The sequence below is a fragment of the Opisthocomus hoazin genome, chromosome 8 (genome assembly GCF_030867145.1).
Source record: "Opisthocomus hoazin isolate bOpiHoa1 chromosome 8, bOpiHoa1.hap1, whole genome shotgun sequence".
In the NCBI taxonomy this organism is placed as follows: domain Eukaryota; kingdom Metazoa; phylum Chordata; class Aves; order Opisthocomiformes; family Opisthocomidae; genus Opisthocomus; species Opisthocomus hoazin.
In genome coordinates, this window is record NC_134421.1 from 42,983,814 (window position 1) to 42,997,538 (window position 13,725).

Consider the following 13,725-nt stretch of genomic DNA (forward strand, 5'->3'; position numbering starts at 1 on the left):
ATGAAGTCACAAGACAGATTTTCTTGAAACAGCAATTCTGGACCTTCATTCAGAAAGGAATACCTTCCCACACCTCACATGGAAGACATGCGAAGAGTATGCTTTGCAGAACTGGTAAGAATTAATCTGTCAAACACAAGCTCCCCTCTTTTTGTACTCTTAAGGGCTACAAGAAGAAAGTGCGAAGAGCGACCACTCAGCCCTCTTCCTTGCAGTTACAGTGCCTCAGAAACCAAGATAGGGGCATATGTAGTCATAAGCGATAAAGCCATTCAGAATTGTCAGCTCTTACACTTGGACTTAATGTGTATGGATAAGCACTTAAAAAGAATTTTTTAAATTACCAATTTCTGATATAAAGTGTGTCATCTTAGAATTTAAATCTAATACTTGTGGGGTTTTTACTTTAACTGCACAGTATTTATTTCAGTTTTTAAGTATACTTGCTGCATTCTAAACACAGCTGTGTTCTCAGAGCCTAAAAAATACTAGAAATGGCCAGTGTTAATACCCTGAACCACAACAAGCCTACAGGATTTTAAAGCACAGTGAGGCTCTGCCTTTCTATGTAATGAAAAAAGGAAAAGTTTTGAAATCCTCTTGCAATTTTGAGAAAAATGCAGGAACAGAACACTGTATTTTAATAACTACAGTATTTATGCATCGTATTAATTGTCCATTACAAGCAAATAATTACTTATTTTCATGTGCACTCAGTAATCAGATAAAATGCATTCTAAATACCTGGAGTTAGCCAACATTACTTTCATCATCTCTCTATCAGTCTGAGCTATTTTTTTTCTATACTGTAACCTAATAAGCTATATATATAATTCTGGTGAAATAGATTATGTTGCTATTTTAAAACCTCCAAGCATCATAGTGAAATCAGCAGGAAAATAACTTAATGAACCTTAATCTTCATAATTGTATTGGTTATAAAAGATATTTTTCTCCTGCAGATAGTTTGAAAAAAAATTTATTCTTTAGCATTAGCTAAATTAAAAAATTCAATTATTTAACTTTTTCATGAAACAGAACTTTATTATGATATAACATTTTAACTAATATGTAAATGTATGCCTATCAAGGAGGTACTTTAATTGCGCATATAGTCTATCATAAGAACTCACTTTCTTTATGCAAGTATACTCTAGCTGATTTAATTATTTAGCTCTCTAATTACACAGTCCATACCAATCAACCAAAATGAAGCACTTCTGTAATCTTAATTTCACATGTCAAATCATTGACTATGTTTTTGCATGATTCTCATGTTAACTAGAAAGCCAGGTTTTGAATGAACGACAGTGAGTACGTGAGGTTACGGGCAAAACCCAAGAAAGCTTTCATAGAAGGCAGTGGTAGTCCTTACCTATTCCCTTTTCCCAAAAATGGTGCTTCTCCACTGGGTAAGAGAGATAGCAGTATCCAGTTGCCTTTAACAGAATCTTTTCCTATTTTTAATTTTGCCCAAACTTTCTGAAATTTTCTCCTCTCTTACCCCACTCGCCGTCCCACCCCTGTAGCATAGGTTTACATCTTCTGTTATGGGATAGGTGTGAATAACCTTGTGTCTGGGATCAGGAAGGATTTCCATTTTTCCTGTGGGGGCTAGCATAGCAAGAAGTCTTACTTTTCTGGCTTCAGGTTGTGCTTCCTTAAGACATCCTGAGCACCTCAATGGGGGCAAAGGAGAGAGATGGTTTCACCAATGAGCCCTGAGGTTACAGAAAGGTGACATGGCGTCTTTCTGGCCTGAGGTGTTCACTGTCCCAACCCCAGGCAAGTAAATCTGAAAGGTAACCAAAGATGGGTCGGCCCCAACTGTTTTTGTTATACCTCTTTAACTCAGGCTAGAAAAAAAGCTTAATGCTCATAACAAGAGAATGGGAGAAAATGGAAGGGCCATGCGGCCTTCCTCCCACCCACCCTAGAGTATCTTACGTATTTGCAGCCTGTCATGTAAATGCCATTATTTCATATACGAGACAATCCTACTCAGTTGTATGAAAACAGAACAGCAGACATATTAAAAAAATTTAAAAAGTTGCTCCCTCTACTTTATTTAAATGCAGTATTCAAAAATTTGAGGCAGAAGGAAAAAAATCTGCTTTATTACAGCCACAACAATGTAAGTACCAGTGAGTCAAACAGGACTGGTTTTGCAATATTTGTCCTAACTAATTCTAGAAAACTGAAATTTATATAAGAATTTGGCATTACTTTAATTTATTTTTAATAATAAGTGATTTTATGAAGTGTAAAATCGTTTTCTTACAGAATAAAAACAAAAGTAATGCAGTCCACAATCTCAGACTCAAAGTGGATCGAAATGATATATAGTAGTCATAAAATAGTAACCATTTTGTAATAGAATTCTGGTGCTATTGCTGTTGAAAACAGCACATTAATTTACACTGTTTGCTAATCTTCAGAAATTTCTCATACTATTATTAGACAGGACTGTGAGCCTTTCTTCAAACAAAGCAGAAGTGTGAAATGAGAACCACATCTCACTTCAATCCACTAGAGGGTGGCCTGCCTCAGTCAGGACTGGAGTACTGAATTCATGCAAGATACCCAGCGTTTTCTTCCTTTGGACCTGTTGATAACCAACTCTTTGTATTTCGCTGCTGTTCATCTTCTATTCCAAACTAATTTCCTTTATATAAAACAGTATGTATGATAAAAACCCTTTTCCTAACAACATCTACCTCATTTATCGTTTTGTATATAAAGAAGAGGTTATATATTTCAGTGTATACTTCTCTTAAAAAAGAAAAAAAAAATGGTTAATTATTTTACAATTTTTAAAACCTTCATAGTTTGTATGACCTTTGTTCACAGACAGAGAATAAATAGAAAAAAAAAAAATCTTTACCAAAGAGTATGGTATAAAGGGAGAAGGGAGAAGGAAAGGAAGAAGTAAGGAAAGGAAGGAAAAATCTGCGCAGCCTATTGTTTATATAGTAGATGGCCACAAAAGAGAGAGTCAAGTAGACAGAGACTGAAAGAAACTGACTTTATTTAATGAACTCGTTCCTCAGTTTATTCTGAATTTTTATTTTTCAGGAAGATGTATTATTGCTCTTCCTTTCTACTGAAAAACATACGCAACCAATTTTAATATTTTATAAAATTTGGAAAAGGAGGAGTAGGAAAAATCCTTTACTTTCTTAAGCTAAAAAAAAAGCACTAAAAATGGGGGGGGGGGGGTGTGGATTTTTCCTGAATGGTTTTGACATGCAATATCCTCTGAACTACAGCAGCCTTTGCAGAACTTCAGTGATCTCTAACGAGTTGTTCTGAACACAGATAACATCCTTATGTAGCTTTAAAAAAAAAAGGGGGGGGTTTTAAACCTCCCAAGCTGTTCTGTACGAACACAAAGCATGCCCTGTATCTCCCACAAATCAGAAGAGATATCTGGAAGCGTGCAAAGGCTTGTTTCGCGTATCCGTACCCGAAGCAGCAGTGTCACATAACAGACAGCTTCCCACGGCCAACCAGACTGGCGCAGCCGCGCATACTACGCGGCATCTGGGCACGCCGAAGCACTGGCTCCTCTCCGGGGAGTGGAAGGGGCTCAGTTATTAATGATCGCTGAGCAGGCAGCACCGTGTCAGTGTGACAGCCAAGCGGGTGAACGATGCACCACGAACCACCATGGAAACAAGAAGAAATAGGAAAATCTAGCGAGCATCTCTCTCTCTCTCTCTCTCTCTCTCCGCCGGATTGCGAGCCTCAGCCAGCCAGGCAGCAACAGCGCGCTGGCAAATGTAAGGGATCTCAGCTGGCAGCACAGAGAGTCGCTCATGTTGTAGGATATCAATAGATACATCTTTGTATTATACGCCTTTAGATACACGCATGCACACTGACTCACACACATGTATGTACATCTATTCAGGCTCTGGCTTTAATACAAGTATGTGGCTACCTGAACCAAGGAATCGAAATTACTGAGATGCAAACTCCTCCAGCTCTGAAACTACTCTTTTTATAGGGTAAGTTCCTCTTTATTTTCAATTTCATCCTGACTTTTATCTAAACACGTAGAGTCTTTCCCCTTTCTTCTTTTCGTAGTTATTTTATTAGCATTATTTTCATATTTTACTTTCCAAATGGAAATGAAAATGCAATTTGCTTTATGTGCCAGAGGTGATCTAAATATGCTTGCAAGAGTATCAGATTTGTGCATTTGTTAGCTTGAAAGAACATCAAAGGGTAAAAAAATCATAAAGGGAGAATGTTTCCCCTGACGTTTCAGATGCAAAACCAAATTACACAGTTGCTCTGTTTTGAAACAAATAAAACAAGATACAGGACAGCTTCCTTTCTTCTCTCCAGTGCTAGGATTAAGGAAAATGCTGTTTATGTCAAGACCTAAAAACCACTGAGCAGTGAGGCTGAATGAGCATATCACAAACTGTTATTGAATTTCTGCCAGGCTACATCTTACGGATTGTGGCAAATGACTTCGCTTAAAAACATCCCCTTTCCAGTCAGAAGGGACAGTGTGAATGTCTGATTACTGATGCAGCTGGAACGGACGTGTTGGGTAAAAAGGATCGCATTAAGCAGAAGAGTTCTAATCTTCTTTGGTAATTAACAGGATCACAGCAGGGTGCCTCTAAAGTATATTTTCATGTAAGGAGACTGTTCAAATCCATCACTATAAAAGCTTTGCCTGTTTTAGTATAGGAAGGCTCAGAACTGTTTGTCTTTGCTTTCAATGTCTTTGTTTTCACATGTCTAGTTGGAGTTTTTGCCCAGCACTGCTATTCAGAAAGAGAACCCAACATAGGGGGATGAAGGGGACAGTAAATACAGGGGGCTAAAAAAAAGACAGTAATTTTCTATTTGACCAATTTAATCAACATTAAATTCCATGCTAGGACTACTGTTGCTTAATATGTTTGTGTTTCTACACATGTGTTGCTTTTTTTTCATGCCATATGAGTACCTCAGTATCCCTTCAGATGAAAACACATTCAGTAAAGTCCATCAGCATGGATCTGTAATTCATGCACCAGTGAAAGCCAGGAAGAGATTTTACTTTACACCACGGAAAAGACAGGTTAGCTATCTAATACATGCTTCAAAGTGAAAAAATACAGCCTAAATCTTCCTGCATGTTTTTGTTTGCTTTTTAGAATACTATTTCTGTATTAAAAACAGCTCAGTATTTAGATTATTTCTCCCTCCACCCCCTCACTTCTGTACGCCTTGGAGAACATCATAAAGAATCTGTTCCTTTGCAGCAATGCAATTATTTGCTTGTAATGTTAGAGTTACTGTGTTTTGAGAAACATTGTGAAACAACCATCAACAGATAGCCAATGGCTGTAAGCCTGCCACCTTTCCATAAATGTCAGGAAATGGGTAGCTTAACAATATGTATGGTAAGAAGTCAATTAATTCAGGTGACCTTTGTAAATGGTGACAATAAAGCAGCTCTGACAATATGCCACAGCATTCGATATTCCCTCTGGAAAATGAATGAGCTTAAGCAGAGGTTTCCTTTTCAGAGTACAAAATGAAAGGTAGCAAAGCATTAGCTCCTGCTATTGGCAAGCTTGCTTCCTCTATTTCAGATGGTCTATGAAAGCTGTTTAAAGCAAGCTGGCTTATTTTGTGAACCACAATCTCTGCTTCAAGTAATTAAATATCCTGTTTTCATCCATGTTGCATGTGCATTTTAGTTCTTAAAACAAGAATTTCAAGCTGCTGGTCTGGATTTTTACAGAATGTGGTACACAGTAAGGACAGAAAACCTGATTCTGATCTCTTCATGCTATATGCAAAGGACTACTCAGATGAAACTTTTTCTGTTATATATCCCGGTACATGCACAGCTTTTCTGAATTCTTGTCCTTGCTCATTTTTAATGCAAAAATGAAGTAAATATGGGTAACTCTACACCAGTTACATTGGGTTTTGCCACATATACTGTAACGCGCCACTTTAAAATATTACATAAATATACAAAAGAGTTTCAGAAAAATGTGGTCATTCCAATCATACATGTATAGAGAAAATACGCTGTAGATGCATCACCTGAGTACACAGCACAGATATTCTTAACCAGCAAACCAGTTAAAATGTATGGTGACTGTATTTTGGTTAATACTCCCTCAAAGCTCCTGCAGTAATTTTGTAGTGACAGACAATGACTGGCTGATGTTGTTATGGCAACCCTGAAGTACCGCCTTTCAGGGTGGTAGATCTGAGCATGACATCACAGCATGCCTTATCTGGAGTACCCAGAAGTAGGTGAGTATTTCTCTTTAGCGTGAGAATTGGACCAGATCAACTAGGCAATGTTGCTACCCGTAATTCAGATCAAAAATATCATGTATAATCTTTGGTAACTCACCAAGAATAAGCAGCTTATGAAAATACTCATGTCCTGCAAATCACTTGTGATCACTTATTCCTTGACACTAGAGGACAAAATTAAGTGGTTTCAAGTGAGACCAAACCATTTAGCAGTGTTGGAGCCACTTTCTTAGACTCTTACCCCTAATCTTTATTATGGCAATACTGATTCTACAAGCAAACCAAAAGCTTTGCTGTTTAGTGACAAACACTCTAACTTTAAATGGTTGGTGTTCAATAGCCAAATTTTAGAGCATCTAAAGCAACAGAAGATGAGAAGCAGTAGAAAAAAAAAACCCGAGTTTTTTCAAGACAAGCTCTGTCTTACTTCTGAAATAAAAGTCACCACAGAGAAACAATTACACCTTTTTTTGAAACTATAGGTATATGTTTTTAGTGAGTTATGGTACATCAACATTTTAGTTAATTCATATCTCCTTCCTTCAGATAGTACCATTAAAAGCTGAAGGAAAAGACAATGCTTGAGAAAGACATTGTCAGAAACTATCTTAGTAAACCCTTCCACTTTGAATTCCACAAACTCTACTTAATATCAGCTAGCAAAAACTGACCATGAAAAACTAATGTCACACGTAGCACTCAAGGAACCATTTCCTGAAGACTAAAAAATGGACAGCTTCTAAAACACAAAGTTTTGTTTGTTTTGGTTTTTTTTAACAGAACAAGTCTTCAAGCCCTCATACTACTTCAAAAAGAATATTAATTTTCATTCGAACAATACAACAGCAATTAAATTCCTTTACTAAAGGGACAGCACCAGCAGAATTTGAGAAGAAACAGTAGTGACAGATGTCATTAGAAAGGTCATTAAACACATTAGTATTAAGAGAAAAATCAATGCTTCTCTAGAACTGTGATGTAACTGTAAAAATGAATTACTGTGCCTTTTACTTATTCAACTGACCAGTCTAAAAACTCTTAAATGCCACTATTGTGAAACGACATTGTTCATAAAGAACTTTCCTTAATATCTTCAATGCCAAAAACTGTGTTTCTAACAGAATGATCCTCAGTGTTACACATAAAATACATAAATGATGTCATCAATGTTTCCACAATAAATTCAAATCTTCAGCTGACCTGAACTGATAAAGTTTTATTAGCACAGCACATGGAGCTATACTCATCTGTGGCAGAGAAATATCCAACATGGATGCCAATCCAATTAATCCACATTGGATTCTTTATGGAGTAGCTGAGTGTGCCACCTGGTGAGAAAGAGCATTTTCATGGGGGTGAAATACAAACTACTTTCACAAATTTGCTTGATTCAGTTACCCTCTGCTGACAGGATTTCTTATTGTTTAGACATGGAAGATGGTGCTATATAATAAATCAACCATAATAAAAAGAATAGCAAAGAAACAAAAAAAGAAAATAGTCAACATCTGCACGTTTTCTTCTCTCATGACATGTTCTAGTCACATGAGTCAAAGGAAATATAATTTGATAAATAGAATTATATTTATCATGCTCATTTACTTCTATTTTATGATTTCCTAGCTTTAATTTACAAACTGCTTGGAAGAACAAGCTACAGATGTGCTCTCACCCCTGGCATTCCCAAGCCTGCTTACTGGTTTTCTGCAAAGCACAAACAGATGCACCAAAATTAAAATGAAGAGAAAGTTTAATTTCATAAACACAAATTTATACAGCATATCCTTGAAATAATTATCCTTCATTTAGAAATAGTTCTTCTTCACAAAAAGTTTATCTCAATAAAACTCACTCCCTTTCAGCTTCCCTGTTCACCGTAACTGCTTGGCCACAAACAGTAACACTCTAATTCACAGGAAACAAGAAATAAGATCTCTGTATTCCTATTATTTCTATTCAGCTGCTGTATTTCTGGAATTAATTAAAATATCCGCTCCGAATTTAATGGCAGCTTAAGTCTACTGACCTCTGAATTAAAGCAGAAAGAACTTTTGCCTCTCTTCTGCTCTCAACTCCCACAATCTCAGTCAAAATGGGAAATGCTTTTTGACAACATTGGCACAAAAGAAATAATTTAGCAGTTTCCTTTCCTGCATAAGCATATGTATTTAGAGGTAAACACTGAAAAGCTGAATAAAATGCTACAGGGAATATTTTTTCAAAATATCTACTGATTATTAGTATTACCCCAAGACTCTGTTACCAGAGGGTTCTTGTCATGCAAATAACAACCACTCTGCCAGGAAATACTTTAAAGTCTCTAAAACATTTGGTAAAAGGAAGGTAAAAATGTTAAGTTTAACTGTGCCAAAAATTCCCTGGACATCCAGCTACCAGTATGAAAAAAAAAAAAAAAAAAAAAAGAAAAAAAAGATTGTTTATACAGTTCTCTGTCTAGGGATCAGACAATTTCTTGCCTGTTGAATAAATTGCAGAATAATAACACAGAATAAACATCAGGTAACAGAACACAGAAGGAAGAGCAAAGCTGTGCACTGAGACATTTCTAAAATCTCCATAGACCAGCCATCATCCTAGATAAGAGAAGATGACTTTCCTAATACTCTTTACAAAGGCATTTATGGACATTACTAGTGCTCTTCTAGCGTGGTCTTGAGAGGTTAGAGGAAAGCACAGCTGACAATCAGTTTGGTTAGCTTTGTCATCATGGTGCAAAAACAAAAAGTCATCCTTATTTGAGGCAGCATAAGAAACAGATCCCCGACTTGGGAGGCACTTAAATAAATGCAGATGTTTAATTTGTTCCCTGAATAAGGATAAATACAAATGTCTGCTACTTCTGCTTTACAATAGTGGCACATCTCTGCTGAAAACAGATATATGTGTGTCACTATTTATGTCATATTTATGTGATTTATTCTGTACCTAAAGTCCTAATAAAATTGTTCATCTTGACAGCAATAATTTTCATGTGGAAAAAGAGACTCTTTCTCAAAGATTCTAGCAAGTATCATGGTAGCTGTAAATCGAAGGACTACTTTGTTTCTTCACCCCAAGCTGATTCCTGTTGCAATGTTCTCTCAAGTGCCTGAACTTCCTCTCCCCTCCCCTCTGGAAAGCAGCTTTCTCTAGAGGTCACGTCAAGCATCAACGATTTTTGCAGATGACACTTAACAGTCAGCTAATTCACAGCACTTCCACCAAAGTGCAGAATTACCTGCTGAGTTTCCCACAGCAGCTGGCTCCATGTTGCAGGCCACAGAAGGAGCAGAGAGGCAGGAGAGCCTGCTCTGGCCAAGGCTCAGGTGGCGGCTGAACCTTCAGAAAAACCTCTCCACTGTGCGATGACAGCTCCAAACCCACTGCACAACATGAAACTGCTCTTTTTCATGCATCCCATACAGAAATCAGGCAGTGCTTTAAAAATTCTTCCTGCCTCCCCACCGACAAAGTATGTTTCAGAAACAATACAATGAATTTTAAAAGTACAATATTTCCTCTTCTCAAATTCTAAACAAATAAAAAAAGCCTTTTGGTATGAAAAATAAAATTACAGTCAAGTGGTGCTTCATTACCACTGTAGCTTGAGCGACATTATCTGCATAACTCCCAATCAACACCAGTTTATAACAACACAGAGCTACTTAGGTTATCACCTAAGCGTAACACTGGAAGTTTGTCCTAGACATATCCAGTGTATTGCACCTTTTTGAATATGCCTTTCTTTTTAGACAGGACGCACCATGTTAACTTCCAAAAAAGACAACTGAGACTGTACAGCAGCTGTTTCATGACACTCCCAGAACACAGTAACTTCACAACTTGCTTCATCTTAATTTGGTTGGCTAGTTACTTGTTGGTAAACCCAAATACTAGGCTAAAACTCTACAGCACTTGAGAAAAATGGAATGATTAATGGCCATTATACCAGTTTATAGAGGTATCCTTATGAGGTGAGAGAAGACAAAATGAAGAAAATGCAAATATAATGATCTATAAAGCTAGAAATGTTTGTCTAAATAGCAATTTCACCTGGCACGTATAATTCAGGTAACACATTATTCTGAATGTTCCTTTGATACAGATTACCCAGGCATCAATACTGTTTCAGGCAAACACATTTTCAGTCATTTCATTTTCATTGTGCAATAAGAGACAAAAGGGATATTCAGCATATTACTCTAAGGTTAGACTCTAAACTCCAAGCCCACATAAGGAAAAGTACTCTGTCCCTCAAGAGGAGCAGCAGCTGAGCTCCTGAACTCTTTGTTTCCTGGGCAGAAAGAACAGCCAGTGAATTTGTGCAACTGCATGGCAACAGTCCTATATTTTTCATTTCCACAGACCCAAGAATAATTTGCGTGTTTGGCCACACATCATACAAAACCCATACACACTCTGATAGGAAGCAATCCCCTTAGATATCACTGCATAGAGTAATTTTAATACACTGAACTTACCTCTATATTTCAGTGGTTTTATCTGTAATATAGTACATTTTCATACCTAAACTGACTAACACGAACCCATGGTTCAGAACAAGTCCTAGTACACTTAGATCATAACCTTACCTATGCTCTATTTCAGCAGCAGTCAGGACATCCAATGCATTTGTGTTCACGCTGGTACAGATGCTTCCATACTTTCATTAAAGCATAATAAAAAACAAATACCAGTTTTCATTCTATAACATGTACACTTTCATTTTATAACACACATTCTCTTACTGCTAAACACACATACACACACACAAAAGGTGCACAGCGTATATTAAAACAACTTTAAGATATAAAATAAAGAAAATCTGATTAACTGCAACTCATACAATATCTGTAATTTTGCCTCATTAGCCACAGATACTAAAGCATAAATTTTCCTCTCTTGGACGTCTAAAGCTGGTGATACTACATATTGCTGGTGATTTCTGATGTGTTCAGATACCTCAGTAACACCAGACTGGATCAAAAAGCCTCAACTGAAATTGTTATCTTTTATTCCTTCTTGATTTTTTTGATAATTGTGTGAGTTTCCACTTTCCCATTAACACTGTTTTAAGGGAGATCTGTGTAAAAGTAATTATAAGAGAACTGTCTGCTAAAAACAAACAAATGAAACTATTCCCATTAAAATTTCCATACCAGATAGAACAATCCAGAAACCTTTCACAGATGGTCCTTAGAATTTCCATCTTTGAGTGTAATTTTACTTCCATTTCTGGTAAATGGCAAAATTCCCATTGATGTCAACAGATGCAGAAGGGATTCATAAACGCTTTTTCTCTTAGCTTTTTGGTGTTTTCATCATTTTTCTATCTAGAAATAGAAAATTCATCATGTTGCTTCATTTCCACTCATGTCTCAAAGACAAAAAAAAACTCCTTGAGAACTTTTCTTCTTGTTTAGAATAATCCTAATTATTATACATGTTCTGTACAGCCTCTTTATCTAAAACTTCTAGATGGACATCTAAAACTTTTTGAAAAACTAGATTTCCAGTAAAAGGAAAACGACCCAGCCAGTTGGAAAAAAACTTGAAATCATAGACCATATTGCCTAGAAAAGTTGGCTACACTCTGAGGAACCCTGGAAACAAACCCAGTTTTCATATTCTGGTCAAATGGAGTTTAATTAAGCGGAATTATACCAAACATTTCGCAACTATTGTGCATGCTGGTTTGCCTGTGTGAGAAAAGAGTAATATTCAGAAACAATGAATAGCACATGATCAGTCTTGATGAGGAGAAGCAAACCTCTTCAATATTTAATATGCACCTTACCTTGAAATATAACTAATGGACATTAAAATAATGTTTCAAAATGGAAACACATGGCCCTCACTCCAAACTTTTCTTCCTGTTTGTGTTTCATTTTTCTGTAGTAAACATTGTTCCATGAAGGAGGTAGTGTTTACATTGTTATTTTATTGCCTGGGAGTAAATGGAATAAGATTATGAGTACTTTGTTTTTAAAAGTTGCCATAATTATTTGACTGAGTCAAAAAAAAAAAACAAAACACAATCTAAATTTATTTTGTCTTTCTATGGCTACTTGACGAATGAATGAGGAAAGTAAAAAGTTTTGTCTAAATAGCATGGACATCTAAGATATATGCCTATTCCTGACATTAGTAGCAGTAAGAGTTTAACTTAATTTGCCCAAATATTCAGAGGAGGAACTTCCCATAAACCTTTGGCTTCTTACTCCTTAGCCATAACAGTTAACTTGCAACTTAGAATTTTTTTGCAAAACTGTTCATGATTTCTGTCCTATTTTCTACAGTTCTATTCTAGACCCAGGTACCTTTCTGTTGTCCATTAATGAGTTCTATCTCTTGAAAAAGTATATACTGTCATCCTCTGATACTCAGAGCTTCACGTGTTTGCTGCATAAAGACTTCTTTTTGACAGGCTGGAGAGGATGGATAACATTGGAGTTTGGCTATTCTTAAAGAATGCTTCTTTCACATATAGTTAGCATGTCTCAAAAATTCTATTTTGTTCTTGACCATTACTGTCACACTAGAGAATAAAAGGCAAATGGGGAAAAAAAGCCAAAAAAACCCCTAAAACTCAGATTTATTTAATTTACATATTTTGACTTGTGCTTTCAAGCTACCAGGCCAGATGCCACTCATGTTATGGAAAGAATATGATATTTTTTAATAAATTTTTAAAAATATATTTGAAAGAAATAGGCAAACTTTAATGTGTACATTAAAGGACTAAGAACATTTTAAGTGTTAATTACAGTAGTGCTACATTCTTTGTTGCTCTATTTTAATGACAGAAGTTATAGTACTTATTCCTACTCCTTCTAAGACATGGTATAATTTCTGACTTTTATACCCATTACTAACCCTGTTCATAGTTAGTTTAGAAGCTGCTCTAAAAAGGATTTTATTATTTATATGCTTCATCAATTAAAAATGTGTGATTTCATTGGAAAAGTATTGATTCAAACAGAACAGAATATATTCTTTTGTAGCTATGTATTTGCCTTAATGGTTTTGAAAGTGGAAGTCGGAGGAAGGTTTTTCAATTTGTATTTAGGTACTTAAATGAAAGAACTTCCTCTCATAAAGTTTACATCTTAAAGTTGCTGATTGCCAGTGCTCCCACTGCCTTCAAAGGCTTCTCAATGCAATTCAGAACCAGGTGTCTGGTTTAGGCATTTAAATATTGCCTTCAGCAGGTATCATTTAATAATCTAGAACTAGAATAGAGAAGCAAAATTACATGCAATTTTAAAGATTTAATTGCTAAAATGTTAAATTACCCGTGCATTGTCTAAATTCTCAAGTACATTTAGGGTCCTTGGTCACCTCAACTGAAGTATATAGATCCATATATTTAAGAATTGGCATACTTGGACTTATGCCAACACAGGTCCCGGCCTTCTGTTCCAAACTGAAATATCTTTT

The 13,725-nt window shown here is 36.1% G+C and overlaps 2 protein-coding genes across 18 annotated transcripts in view; one reads left to right on the forward strand and one right to left on the reverse strand.

Annotated features, from left to right (window-relative positions):
* The window catches only part of IMMP2L (inner mitochondrial membrane peptidase subunit 2), a 507,930-nt gene that overhangs the window by 251,555 nt on the left and 242,650 nt on the right, over positions 1–13,725 (reverse strand). The window lies entirely within an intron of this gene.
* Positions 3,412–13,725, forward strand: part of LRRN3 (leucine rich repeat neuronal 3) — a 168,935-nt gene continuing 158,621 nt past the window's right edge. For 12 of the 13 annotated variants that reach the window (XR_012764741.1, XR_012764742.1, XR_012764739.1 and 9 more), the window contains exon 1: positions 3,412–4,010. The gene's annotated coding sequence lies outside the window, so the exon portion shown is untranslated. The remainder of the gene's footprint in view (positions 4,011–13,725) is intronic. The other variant, XR_012764748.1, reaches the window with a different exon arrangement.